This window comes from Nyctereutes procyonoides, unplaced genomic scaffold (genome assembly GCF_905146905.1).
Source record: "Nyctereutes procyonoides isolate TBG_1078 unplaced genomic scaffold, NYPRO_anot_genome, whole genome shotgun sequence".
Classification (NCBI taxonomy): domain Eukaryota; kingdom Metazoa; phylum Chordata; class Mammalia; order Carnivora; family Canidae; genus Nyctereutes; species Nyctereutes procyonoides.
The window spans coordinates 28,343,073-28,356,421 of record NW_026575139.1 but is presented as its reverse complement, the minus strand read 5'-3'; positions in this window follow the sequence as shown (position 1 = coordinate 28,356,421).

The window sequence follows — 13,349 nt, the reverse complement described above, 5'->3', positions numbered from 1 at the left end:
GAGATTATATACTTTATAGAAAAGTACTCATATGTCACACACAACATGTTACTACCCTAAAGGAAAACTGATATAATCCCTATATAACATTTGTATATCATACCCAAAAATAGAGTTTTACTTTCTTCCATTCTGATGTTGTTGGTTACTGATTTAATTAACCGTAATAGTTCATCCTTATCCTCAACAGGTAATACTGATTTCCTTTCCTGCTAGCCCAAAAGCTATGACATGAGGCAGAGGCCAAACAGTGTTTTTTATAAGGTAGGGCAGTTTCAGAGCCTCATGAAAAGGACTGTACCAGGAACTCTAATAATGCCTCAAGAAATGGACTCAAAATATAGCACAGAAGCAGCAGCTTTTTTGTTTGTTTTTTAAGATTTTACTTATTTATTCATGAGAGACACACATAGAGAGGCAGAGACATAGGCAGAAGGAAAAGCAGGCTCCCTGCAGGGAACCCCATGTGGGGCCCAGTCCGGGACTCTGGGATCACTCCCTGAGTCAAATGCAGATGCTTAACCACTGAACCACTCAGGCATCCCATGGAGCAGCAGTTTGAAACACACCAAGCAAATTGGTTTCCTGATATCACAACTTGTGCTGGGGGTGTAGGCATCTTCAGGAGACTTCTCCAAGAACAAAAGAGCTGATGGGTGCAACTGCACTCCCCTACCCCTCAGCCTGTATATCTGGACAACTGCAGGATTCAGCATGAATACTCTCCATTTAGCTTGCTAACACTTCATGCCTCACCCCAGTATTCTCCTGCAGACCTGTCCACTTCAACACAACCTCGGCAGGAGTCCATCAAAACTATGTCACAAGACTGGCAGTGTGCAACCAGCCCTAACAGGGACCAGGACCACTTCACAATGACTTCTGCCCTGGGGAGAGGGAAAGAAACCACCCATACCAGTTTGACTGCAACCCCAGCAGTGGGCTGGGGCCAGACATCTGTTCTGACTATAGGCTCCACCCACCAACAAGCTTCCCAGGGGACAACATAGGGAGCCTGCCCTGCAGTTCAGTGAGACTGAAGCTCTGGGAAACTACTGGTCTGAGTAAACTCAAGCCCAAGGTGGGCCCCAGACTGACCTATTAACAACACAGAGATCAAGCCCTAGCCACGACAGACAAAGAGAACCATTGCAGACTACTGGACTAAAGACAAACACAAGTGAGCCACAATAGTAGGGTACAGACAACCCACATAGGAGACACTTGTGAAGCATCAAGTTCTGGGGAACAGGGTACATTGCATTGCAAGGCACAACAGGACCTCTTTTTCAAAAGGTCACTATCATTAAGAGCAGGATATGTAGCTGACATTCCAAACACACAGAATCAGACACGGAGAATTAGACAAAATAAGGAGATAGAGGAATATGTCCCAAATAAAAGAACAGTACAGTATCAAAACAAGAGAGCTAAATGAAATCCAGATAATATGCCTGATAGAGAATTTAAAGAAATAGTCATAGAGATACTCACTAAATTTGAGAAAAGAGTAGAGAACCTCAATGGGACACTCAACAAAGAGATAGAGAACATAGAAAAGAACCAGTCAGAGATGAAGAACTCAATAACTGAAATTAAAAACACACTGGATAGAAGAGAGGAAGCAGAACTCAAGGAGGCAGAAGAATGAGGTCAGTGACCTGGAAGGCAGAGTAACAGAAAGCAATCGAGCTGAAAAAGAGGGAGAAGAAAATAATAATAAATGAAAATAGATTTAAGGAACTCAAAAACACCATCAAGCATAACAACATTTGCATAATAGGAATCCCAGAAGAAAGAGAAGAGGGGATAGAAAATGTATTTGAAGATATAATAGCTGAAAGCTTCCCAAATCTGAAGAAGGAAACAGAAGTCCAGATTTAAGAGATACAGAGAGCCCCCAACAAAATCAAACCAAGGAGGTCCACACCAGACATACAGTAATTAAAAATGGCAAAAAGTAGTGGGAAAAAGAATTTTAAAAGCAGCAAGAGAAAAGAAAATAGTCACAAACAAGGGAAACCCCATAACACTATAAGCTGATTTTAGCAGAAATTGTGTGGGCCAGAAGGGAGTGACATGATATATATACAGTGCTGAAAAAAACATCTGCAACCACGAATATTCTAACCAACAAGGCTATCATTCAGAATAAAAAGAGAGAAATAGTTTCCCAAACAAAAGTTAAGGGAATTGATCACAGCTAAGCCAACTTTACAAGGAATGTTAAAGGGGAGGCTTTGAGTGAAAAAGAAAGACCATAAGCAGGAGTAAGAAAAGTAAGAAGCAAAAAGCAGTGAGTCTACAAAAACTAGTCAAGGGATTCATGAAATAAAAAGATATAAAGCATGTCACCATACACCTAAAATGGTTTGGAGAGAGTAAAAATTAAGTGCTTTTAGAATGGATGCAAACTTCAGGGGACCATCAACTTAATATAGACTGCTTTATGCATAAGATGTTATACGTAAACCTGATGGTAACCACAAATCAAAAACTGGCAACACATATGCAAAAAATAAAGAGAAATGAATCCAAGTAATCCACTAAAGAAATCAGCAAACTGTGAGAGAAGAGAGGTATGTTCTCTCTGTACCTACTTTGTTGAGGGTTTTTATCATGAGTGTATGTTGCACTCTATCAAACACATTGCATCTACTGAAATTATTATTATTATTTTTAAAGATTTTATTTATTCATGAGAGACACAGAGAGAAAGAGAGAGGCAGAGAGACAGGCAGAGGGAGAAGCGGGCTCCATGCAGGGAGCCCGATGTGGGACTCAATCCTGGGTCTTCAGGACCATGCCCTAGGCTGAAGGCGGCGCTAAACCGCTGAGCCACCCGGGCTGCCCTATTATTTTTTTTTTAAGATTTTTTATTTATTTATTCATGAGAGACACACACAGAGAGAAAGATAGGCAGAGGCACAGGTAGAGGAAGAAGCAGGCTCTACGCAAAGAGCCTGACATGGGACTCGACCCCAGGTCTCCAGGATCATGCCCTGGACTGAAGGCAGCGCTAAACTGCTGAGCCACCCAGGCTGCCCTCTACTGAAATTATTACATGGGTTTCATCCTTTCTTTTACTTATGTGATATATGGTATTGATTGATATGTGAATATTAAACCACCACTGCATCCCAGGAATAATATCCTACTTGATATGGTGAATGATTTTTTAATGTACTGTTGGATTCTGCTTGCTAATATTTTGTTAAGGATTTTTGCATATATTCATCAGAAACAATGAATTGCCTGTAGTTCTCTTTCTTTTTCTTTACTTTCTTTTTTTTTAAGATTTTATTTATTTATTCATGAGAAACACAGAGAGAGAGAGGCAGAGACACAGGCAGAGGGAGAAGCAGGCTCCACACAGGGAGCCCGACGTGGGACCTGATCCCGGGTCTCCAGGATCAGGCCCTGGGCTGAAGGCGGTGCTAAACGGCTGAGCCACCTGGGCTGCTCCTTTTGGTAGTATCTTTATATCTTTATCTGGTTTTGGTAGTAGGGTAATACTGGCCTCATAAAATGAACTTGGAAGCTTTTCTTCCTCTCTTTTTTGGAACAGTTTGAGAAGAACAGGTATTAACTCTTTAAATGCTGGATAGAATTTGCCTGTGAAGCCATCTGCCCTGGGCTTTTACTCAAACCCAGACTTTTTTCCAAAGTCCTTGCTCTTCACCTATATCATATACATAGACAAGAATATGCTGTGGATAGCAAGATATAAATGTCGTGAGACAGAAGACTATTCAAGCTTCACCCTTTGCATTCATATCTTCATCCAAGTCCATTATACTTAAATGAAAGGGCTCCATTTCAGATTTATAAGGATCTTCTGGGGCTTCTTTTACCTATCAGTAAAATTTTCCTACAATGGTGGAGTTTTTTTTTTTTTTAATCAAAAGAAGAAAAGAAGTTAGAAATGGAAATGATACAGAATAGTTTTCCCTCTCTGTCTAGACAAATGCATTTCTCTTAACAGCTCTCTTGAATCTTGGTGAAGATAGAGACTCTAGAGCGAGTAAAACTGGTACTCTTCCCAATACCTGCTCTCACTGTATGAGGACTAGGGATAATCAGAGAAGTAGATCTTTTTTTTTTTTTTTTCAGAGAAGTAGATCTTAATATGCATCACATGCTTCACTAGACTGGCATTGTTCCAGACAAATAAATTACTTGACTACAGAAGGGGCAGTTATGTTGGAATTTCAACTAAACAATAACAATGATAGTGGCAAAAAATAACAATATTAATAACTATGGATTTGTGGGCTTCCTAAATCGTTCAGAAATGTGAGGTCCACAACTCTGATGTGTGTGCTGTTCAATGCTTGATTTGTGGTATAGATCAAAAACTTTTCCCTGGGCAGCTCAGCTCAGTTGGTTAAGCATCTGCCTTTGGCTCAGGTCATGATCCCAAGACCGTGGGACGGAGCCCAACATCAGGCTCTCTGCTCAGTGGGGAACCTGTTTCTCCCTCTCCCCCTGCTTACCACTCCCCCAATTTGTGATCTGTCTCTGTGTGAAATAAGTAAATAAAATATTTTTAAAAAATTTTCCTGGGGGATCCCTGGGTGGCTCAGCGGTTTAGTGCCTGCCTTCTGCCCAGGGCATGATCCTGGAGACTCGGGATCAAGTCCCATGTTGGACTTCCTGCATGGAGCCTGCATCTCCCTCTGCCTGTGTCTCTGCCTCTCTCTCTCTCTCTCTCTCTCTGTCAGGAATAAATAAATAAATTTTTTTTAAAATAAAAGAGTTGCTGAATCACCATGTTGTACATTTGAAACTAATATAAGCTTGTATGTCAACTATACTTCAATTTAAAAAAATAGAAAGAAAAAAGAAGGCAAAATTTCCATGACATGAACTTAACTGGGTAGAATTATCCTGAAATGGATAATCCACAAAACTACTGTATGTTTCATAATATGCATTATCTGACAATTTTCTAGGACATTAACTTATTTAGGAGGTAGTTAATATAGTTAAAAATTCTACCCTTTTGCCTGTTAGCACAGACTCCTAAACCATTTAAGTTTTCTACATCATGAAGAGCAGTTTAAGTCTGCTAATGCCTAAGGAGAACAAAACTAGGACAAAACTGGTTGCAGTGCTTGAATTTCACATTTGATACTTAAATAGCTCCAAAGAATACACTTTTGTAACATCTGTCTTTTTTTTTTTTTTAAGATTTTATTCATTTATGAAAGACACAGGCAGAGGCACAGGCAGAGAGAGAAGCAGATGTGGGACTCGATCTTGGGACTCCAGGATCACGCTCTGGGCCAAAGGCAGGTGCTAAACCATTGAGCCACCCAGGGATCCCTGTAATGTCTGTCTAATTTTACTTATGGCTGTGGAATTTGACAACTGAGCTGTAACAGGTAACATATACTGGGTTTGGTTTCACTGGGAAATCAGTTCTTTTCAATTAGATGTTAAACGATGAAACACAACACTGAGCTCCTACATTTATAAGAAGCATCATAGAAACAGTGAATCTAGTGATAATAAAAGTCTCCAGAATGAAGTTTAGTTAGTTGTTAGTGCAGATTCACTGAAAATATGTGAAGGCAAAGGTAGAGAACAAAAGACTCAAATTAAAAGGAACAAATGTGTATATGGTACTAAGTACTTTGAAATGAGATTTGTTTTTGTCAGGTTCATGGAGTTGCCTTCATCTCATCTTTTTAAAAAAGATTATTTATTTATTTAAGAAAGAGAGAGAACAAGCACAAGCAGGGGGAAGGACAGAATTATGTAGGGCTTGATCCCAGGACCCTGAGATCATGACCTGAGCTGAAGGCAGACTCTTAACTGACTGATGCACCCAAGTGCCCCTTTTCTTCATTTCATCTTGAAACAAACAGAAATGGAAGCAAAACATATCAAAACTTATCCTGCTTTGTCAAAGACTAGTTGACCATATAATTGCTGGTCCATTTCTGAGTTTTCTAGTCTGTTCCATTGGTATGTGTCTGTTTTTGTGTCAGTGCCATCCTGTCTTGATCATGAAAGCTTTCTAATATACCTTGAATTCTGGAATTGTGATGCCTCCAGTTTTGCTTTTCTTTATCAGGATTGTTTTGGCTATTTGGGGGTCTTTTGTCATTTCACACAAATCTTAGGACTGTTTGTTCCAGCTCTGTGAAAAATGCTGGTGGTATTTGATAGGGATTGTATTAAATATGTAGATTGCTTTGGGTAGGATAGACATTTTAATATTGTTCTTCCAATCCATGAGCATGGAATGTTTTTCCATTTCTTTGTGTCCTTTTAATTTCTTTATAAGTTTCCTATGGTTTTCAGAGTACAGATCTGAAAAACCTGTAAAAGGTAAAACTCTTGGTTATGTTTATTCCTAGGTATCTTATACTTTTGGGTGCAATTGTAAATGGGATTGATTCCTTTCAAAAAAGTCTCTTCAACAAATGGTGTTGGGAAAACTGGACAGTCACATGCAGAAGAATGAAACTGGGCCACTTCCTTCATCATACACTAAAATAAATTCAAAATGGATGAAAGACCTAAATGAGAGATAAGAAACCATCAAAATCCCAGAGGAGAACACAGGTAGTAACCACTTTGACCTTGGCCAGAGCAACTTATTACTAGACACATCATTAAGGGCAAGGGAAACAAAAGCAAAAATGAACTAATGGGACTTCATCAAGATGAAAATCTTCTGCATAGCAAAGGAAACAATCAACAAAACTAAAAGGCAACCTATAGAATGGGAGAAGATATTTGCAAATGACGTATCTGATAAAGGTTTAGTATCCAAAATATATAAAGAACTTATCAAACTCAATATCCAAAAAACAAATAATCCAATTAAGAAATGGACAGAAGGGGGATCCCTGGGTGGTGCAGCGGTTTAGCGCCTGCCTTTGGCCCAGGGCGTGATCCTGGAGACCCGGGATCGAATCCCACGACGGGCTCCCGGTGCATGGAGCCTGCTTCTCCCTCTGCCTATGTCTCTGCTTCTCTCTCTCTCTCTCTCTCTCTGTGACTATCATAAATAAATAAATAAAAAAGAAATGGACAGAAGACACTGAATAGACATTTTTCCCAAAAAAGACATATGGATGGGTAAGAGACACATGAAAAGATCACTCATCATCAGGGAAATACAAATCAGAATCACAAGGAGATCCCACCTTGCACCTGTCAGAATGGCTAAAATTAACAACACAGGAAACAATAGGTGTTGGTGAGGATGCAGAGAAAAGGGAATGTTCTTGCACTGTTGGTGGGAATGTAAACTGCTGCAGCCACTCTGGAAAACAGTATGGAGCTTCCTTAAAAAGTTAAAAAAAAAAAAAAGGTGGGGGGGCTTCTGGGTGGCTCAATCCATTGAACATCCAATTCTGGATTTTGGCTCAGGTCGTGATCTCAGGGTACCAGGATGGAGCCCCATATCTGGCTCCTTGCTCTGTGGGGAATCTGCTTGAGGATTCTCTCTCCTTCTTCCTCTGCTGCTTCCCCTCCCCCTGCCTGCACTCACTCTCTCTCTGAAGTAAATAAATACATCTTTAAAAAAAATTTAAAAATGACCTATCCTATGATCCAGCAAGTGTAGGTATTTACCCAAGGGATACAAAAATACAGACTTGAAGAGGGTACATGCACTCTGATGTTTATAGCAGCATTATCAGCAACAGCTAAACTATGGAAAGAGCCCAAATGTCCATTGACTGATGAATGGATGGATATATATATATATATATATATATAATATATATATATATAATGGAATATTACTCAGCCATCAATAAAAATGAAATCTTGCCATTTGCAACAATGTAGATGGAGTTAGAGTATAATATGCTAAGCAAAATAAGACAGAGAAAGACAAATACCATATAACTTCACTCATATGTGGAATTTAAGAAAAAAAAACAGATAAACATATGGGATAGGGAAAAAAGGAAGAAAAAAGAGAAGGGGAAACAAACCACAAGACATTTTTTTTTTGAGAGAATGGGCAGAGGTGAAGGTGAAGGGGAGAGAGACTCTTAAGCAGGTGAGCCCAACATGGGGCTTGACCTCACAACCACAAGTTCATGACCTGAGCCAAAATCAAGAGTCAGATACCCAACCAACTGAGCCATCCAGGTGCCCCAAACTAGAATAGACTCTTAAAAATAGAGAAAAGACTCAGGGTTTGTTGAGAGAAAAGTGTGGGAAATGGGCAAGATGAGTGATTATCAGGAGGGCACTTGTTATGATGAGCACTGGGTCTTGTATGTAAGTGATGAATCACTGAATTCTACTCCTAAATCAATATTGCACTGTATGTTGACTAATTAGGACTTAAATGAAAAATTTGAAAAGAAAAAAAAAACTTGTGGAATGCTGCAGAAGCAGTTCTAAGACAGAAGTTTATAGTGACTAAGCCTATATTCAGAAACAAGAACAATCTCAAATAAACATCTTCACATAACATCTACTAGATAAAGAAGAAAAAATTAAGCCTAAAGTTAGCAGAAGGAAGGAAAAACAAGTATCAGAGCAGAAATAAATCAAATAAAGACCAGTAAAACAATAGAAAGATCAAAGAAACTAAGAGGTGGAATATTAAAAAGATAAACAAAATTGGCAAATCTTTAGTTTGACTCACCAGGAAAAAGAGAGAAGACTCAAATAAATAAAATCAGAAATGAAAGAGGAGACATTACAACTGATACCACAGAAATACAAAGGATCATGAGGGACTACTATGAATAATTACATGCCAACAAACTGGATAATTTACAAGAAATGGATACATCCCTAGAAACACACAACGTACCATGACTGAATCATGAAGAAATAGAAAATGTGAACAGACCAGTTATGAGTAAGAGATTGAATCAGTAATTTAAAAACCTCCCAAAAAAGAAAAGTCAACAAAGAAAAATCTATTTGACTTTGACTATTTTTCCATCAACACCATACTGTCTTGATTACTGTAGCTTTATAGTAAATCTTAAATGCTAGGTAGTGTCACTTCTCTGACCTTGTTCATGTTCTTCAATACTGTGTTGGCCATTCTGGGTCTTCTCCTTATCTATATAAACTGTATAATCAGTTTGTTGGTATTCACAAAATAACTTGCTGGATTTTGAGGGGGATTTTGTGGAATCTCTATATCAAATTGGGAAGAACTGACTTCTTTACAATACTGAGTCTTCCTACCTGCGAACAAGAAATACCTCTTCATTTAGGTCTTCGATTTCTTTCATTAGTGTTTGTAGTTTTCTTCATATAGATCATATACATTTTTTTTAGGTTTATACCTAAGTACTTCACTTTTGGAGGTGCTAGTGTAAAGGTACTGTGCTTTTAATTTCAAATTCCAGTTCATTGTTGGTATAACTTTATATCCTGCAACTGTACTATCATTACTTATTAGTTTCAGGGGTTTTCCTGTTGATTCTTGCAGATCTTCTACAGAGGTGATCATGGCATTTGAGAACAAAGACAGTTTTATTTCTTCCTTTCCAATCTGTATACATTTTATTTCCTTTTCTTATCTTGTTGCGTTAGCTAGGTCTTCTAGCATGATTCTGGAAAGAAGTAGTGAGGGGACACTACTACCTGTTTTGTTCCTGATCTTAATGGGAAAACTTCAAGTTTCTCATTAGGTATGATGTTAGCTGTAGGTTTTTTGTAGATATTATTTATCCAGTTGAGGAAGTTCTTTATTCTGAGTTGCAAAGAGTTTTTTGTTTTGTTTCATTTTGTTTTTAAATCATGAGTGGGTATTTCTCAATAGCTATTTCTGAACTGTTGATATGATTTTGTTTTCTTTCAAATGTTGAAAGAGAGCCCTGGAAAAATCTCAAAAGACTTTTTTCTTTCACCTTAAAAAAAGAGAAATGTTTAAAATAATTTGATATGCTGAATTGCATGGAAAGCATTATCAAATAAAAAGAGATGACTATTCTTCCTTAGATTATATTAGTATGGGTAAATATCAGTAATATAAACTGATTTTGTGTGTGAAATTGTGTGAAGTTCATAGAAATTTGTTATTACCCTCAATTTCCATGATATTATCTAGTGTAATAAGTCATAATTCCAGTTATAATCTTAAAATATTGTATGCTACAGAAATATCTATATTTTCTTGTCAGATGACACTTTTCAGATCTTTAACCATGGCAAATTTAAGTCATTTGTCATCATTTTTGTTTTATTCTGCTTCATCTCTAAAAATGTTTGTGATCTGCTGCAGGCCGGAATGCTTCACAACTAGCATCCCTCAAGTAACTTTTAGGCCATGTTAGTAGATAAAATAAGGATTTTACATATATATTCCTACAAGGAAATACTAAGTTAAAACATTATATGGACAAAATGCCTTTATAAGTACTCTAGAAACCAGTTAAGAAGCTCCAACCCTCAGCTGAATGGATAGCCAAAGGGGACTACATCAAAAAGATAGGAAATTTTGTGGCATTTTGCTTGCCTTTGCCCCTACTCCCATGAGAAAAATATGGTACAATAAGGAGAAAACCTTCCAATTCATAGATCCTCCTTTAGGGCTGCCTGAGGGACTGATTTCTGTCTCACCTGACTGGAAGCACTAATGGGAATAGCAGCATAGTTGGAGACCATTGAAAATGGAGGTGAACACCATGGGACATTAGAGCAGTAGGGAATCTGCAGTTCCACAGATAGGTACAGTGGGGAGCAAAAAGTTTCAGACAGAAGTATGCAAAAGAAACCAAAATTGGAAGTTCCTCAGAAGCAAGGGTAAAATTTTAAAGAAATTAAAAGGGATGTCTGGCTGGCTCAATTAGTAGAGCATGTGATTCTTAATTTCAGGGTTGTTGAGTTCAAGCCCAACACTGGGCATGCAACCTACTTAGAAAAAAGAGAAAAAAAGAAATTAAGACTGTTGAAAGCAGCTGCAAATACTAAAATAAAAGCAATGCAAAAGCCCAGAGAATACAAATCTTCAGAAGAGGTTTTAGAGGTCTTAGAATCTCTATCCAAGCTGAATGGTGAAGGTCTCTCCTTCTACAAAGCCACTTGACAAAGGGTTGTTACGTGACTTTTCTTCCCCAAATATCCAAATCTCAACAAGAGATTAGGAATTATATAAAGACATGGAAACATGGCCCAAGGAAAAAGATAAACCTTCAGAAAGCAACCTTAAGCAAACATAAATCTCTGAAACACCTAACAAATAATTTTTAAAAATTGTCTTCAAGATGCTCAATGAGCTAAAAGAGAGCATATATGTATAGACAACCAAGCATAATCAAGAAATCAATATATGAACAAAATGGGGATATCAACAAAGAGATAGGAACTATACAAAATGAACTAGACAGAAATTCTGAAGATGCAAATATAATTGCTGAATTGAAAATTTCACTACAGGAGTTCAGCATCTGATGTGAGCCAGCAGAGGAAGGAACTAATAAACTTGAAGGTAAGTGATTTGAAATTATTGAGTCAGAGAGGGACAAAGAGAAGCAAAAAAACAAGAAAAAGAAAAGTGAAAAGAGTTAAAATCAGTTTTGGAATATCATCAAGTAGACCAATATATATTTCATGTGAATCCAAGTAGGAAAAAAAGAGATAGAAAAGGACAGAGAGCTGATCTGAAGAAATAATGGCCAAAATTTTCCCTAATTTGAGGAAAGAAATGTACATACAATTCAAGAAGTTAAATGTACATACAATTCAAGAAGTTGAACAAACTCCAACTAGGATAAAGTCCAATAGACCTACACCGAGACAAATTATAATCAAACTATCAAAAGGAAGAAGGAAGAAGGGAATCTTTATTTCCAAATACACACACACACACACACACACACACACACACACACACTACAAAGCTGTAGCAATCAAAACAGTATGGTACTAGCACAAAAATAGACATATACATCAACGAAATAGAATAGATAGGCCAGCAATAAACCTACACTTACATGATCAATTAATCTAAAACAAAGGTGGCAAGGATATATACAATGAGGAGAACACAGCCTCTTCAATAAATGGTGTTGGGAAAACTGGACAGTTACATGTAAAATAATGAAACTGGACCACTTTATAACACCATATACAAAAATAAACTTAAAATGGATTACAAATATAAATGTTAGACCTGAAGCCATAAAAATCTTAGAACACAGGCAGTAATTTCTCTGACATCATCTGTAGCAACATTTTTTTAGATATATCTCCTCAGGCAAGGGAAACAAAAGCAAAAATAAACCATTCATCAAAACAAAAACCTTTTTCACAGTGAAGGAAACCATCAACAAAACAAAAAGACAACCTACTAAAAGGGAGAAGATATTTGCAAATGAAATATCCCTTAAGGGGTTATATCCAGAACATACAATGAAATTCTACAACTCAACACCAAAAAACAAATAATCTGATTAAAAGTGGGCAGAAAACCTGGACAGACATTTTTCCAAAGAAAACAGAGATGGCCAACACACACATAACAGGATGCTCAATATCACTAACCATCAGGGAAGTGCAAGACAAAGAGAATCTTAAAAGCAATAAGACAGAGGTAACTCATCACATACAAAGGAGCATCTATAATATCAGCATATTTTTCAGCAGAAACCTCACAGGCCAGAAGACAGTGGTATGGTATAATCAAAGTGCTGAAAGAAAAAACTGTCAAATAGGAATGCTCTATATGATAAAACAGTCCTTATAAAGGAGAAATTAGACTTTCCTAGTGAAACCAATGCTGAAGGAGTTCATTACTATGAGACTTGCTCATCAGGAAGGCTAAAGGAAATCTTTCAAATAGAAATAAAAAGACATGGACTGGAAGTCACAAAAATACATAAAGTTCTCTGGTAAAGGTAAATAATTGGACAAATATAAAAACTTGGTATTATTATGATTGGTTTGTATTTCCACTTCTATTTTTATAGGATTTATAGAACGTGTAAAATCATTATAACCAAGAACAGTAGAATGAATATTAATTCTTCTCAAGTGCACTTGGAACATTCTCCAGGATATTCCACATGTTAAGTAATGAAACAAGTCAATACATTTTAACATTTATAATATTGAAATCAAAGTATCTTTTCTGATCACTATGGAATGAGCTAGAAATCAATAGAAAAGAAACAACAGTAAAAAAACAAAAAACTGATCAGCAAATGAAATCCTTTAATGTGAATACATACTAATTGGAACTCACAAAATAGGTTAAAATCACAATGGAGCTTACCGAAAGAAATAAAAAATTACTCTGATAATTACATAATCCTTTAGCTATTCTAAGATTGTCATCTTGTAATAAAATGACTTGGCAATTAGAAGAGTCTCTGTATTTACATACATTTAACATTTCATGTCTGCTC